This window comes from Colobus angolensis, unplaced genomic scaffold, assembly GCF_000951035.1.
Source record: "Colobus angolensis palliatus isolate OR3802 unplaced genomic scaffold, Cang.pa_1.0 Scaffold24, whole genome shotgun sequence".
NCBI lineage: Eukaryota > Metazoa > Chordata > Mammalia > Primates > Cercopithecidae > Colobus > Colobus angolensis.
In genome coordinates, this window is record NW_012115599.1 from 13280117 (window position 1) to 13281718 (window position 1602).

Sequence of the window (1602 nt, forward strand, 5' to 3'; positions counted from 1 at the left end):
GTGCTGGGCGCTGAGGACCGGCCTGGCTCCGCCGCGGCCGCCGCTGGTAGCAAATGCGGATCTGAAACCGGGAGAGAGAGCAGAGGCGCTCAGAGACCGCCGCCGCCGCGTGCTCGCCGCCCAGGCCCCCGCGGGGTATTTATGTGTCACAGCCAGGCGGGGGGACAAAAATATTCCCCCTCCCCCGAAGGATGGCGAGGGGCAGGAAGCTGGGCACGGCCCGTGCGCGGCCTCAATAAATAAATAATTTAATTAAATTATAGATACAAAAAAAAGAAGCCACCGGAGCGGCCGCGAACTCACGCCTTCTTGGAGCCGCGCCAGCGCCAGAAATAGCCCCGGCTCGGAGTCCCAATTAGAGGAGCGCAGCACCGGCTCAGGGGAGCTTAAAAAGAGCGACCCAGGGGCAGGGGGGACGGGCCCGCCCGCGCCAGCCGTGTCACTCAGGGGGCGGGGCCATGCAAATGAGCCCGGGGATTTAAAAGGGCGGCCGCCCGCCAGCCGCCGCGGCCGCGCGGGTGGGTGCTGACGGCGGGGAGGGGCGTGTGGGAGGCCTGGGCTGCGAACTCGAGTCGACCGCCCACTCCTCGCAGTCCCGGACGCAGGAGGTGTGGGAAGGCACGCACAGAGGAGTCACGAAGGAGCTTCTCGCGGGGGGTGGTGACGGGTGGCGGTATCCTTCCTCCCTGGTACAGTGGTCCCAGAGAGAGTCACCTCTAGGGGCTTCCTGGGCGTGTGGGCCAGGCCCCCCCAGGGTGTGTGGGGGTGGACGGGGGTCCACGCGGGCCGAGGGGGTGAAGAGAAACACGCTCGTTAGAGAGTTCCGCGGCCTACACGCCGCCCCCTCACTGAAATAGAGGGCTAGTAGATTTCCCCTGGGCGGACAGGTGTCAGCATGTGCCTTTCAGTGTCATCCCGCGTGTGGCTGATTGGTGAGATACAAGTCTTGTGAAATTAAAACGTGAAACTTGTGAAATCCAAAGTGTTTTATTAATGGCCACCAGCAAGCCATGATCAAGGTGGAGCCTTCCAGCGAAACCAACGATTGGCTCGTTGGCAGGTACACCCAAGGGAGGCTTCATGCCTTGAGGTGACTTAGATGGTGTTCTGGAGATACGCAGGCCCACTTGGGCACCTGGGCCCTTACGCTGGGACTGTAAATAAAAGGTGGGCCAGAGGTCGCCTGGAAGCGCTTTGAGGGCAGGGGCCGAGCACGCAGGCCATCTCCGCCACGCCTGGCCCGCCTGGCGCCCGGCTTAACAAAGACTTGTTGCACCGAGCGAGAAGGAAGCCAAAGGGGAAGATGGCGGGGAGGGCGATGGGGGAGGAAAGGGCGCAGGCGGAGAGGCGCGCCCTGCAGGCCGGCCCGGGGCCTTCTCGGGCGCACCTCCCGCGCCCGGTCCCCGAGGCGGCCTTCCACACCTCCTGTGATGCAGGGAATTGAAATGCGCTCCAGTGACACACGGCTGTGACTCATGTTTTTCTCTGCTCCCCTTCTTCCCGGTCAGCCGAGGCCCTGGCCCAGCCCCCTCCTCAGGGGGCGAGCCGGCGGTGGAGGGGACGCAGGAAAGCCCTGGGCCCGGCGCGGAGGCGGGGTGGGGA

The 1602-nt window shown here is 64.7% G+C and overlaps 1 protein-coding gene across 5 annotated transcripts in view; it reads right to left on the reverse strand.

Annotated features, from left to right (window-relative positions):
- The window catches only part of HMGA1 (high mobility group AT-hook 1), a 9702-nt gene extending 9308 nt beyond the window's left edge, over nucleotides 1-394 (reverse strand). Inside the window, exon 1 of one of the 5 annotated variants that reach the window (XM_011945428.1) lies at nucleotides 304-394. The gene's annotated coding sequence lies outside the window, so the exon portion shown is untranslated. Of the gene's footprint in view, nucleotides 1-283 lie in introns of all 5 variants that reach the window. The other 4 variants (XM_011945424.1, XM_011945425.1, XM_011945431.1 and 1 more) reach the window with 4 other exon arrangements.
- Nucleotides 395-1602: the final 1208 nt, after the last annotated feature.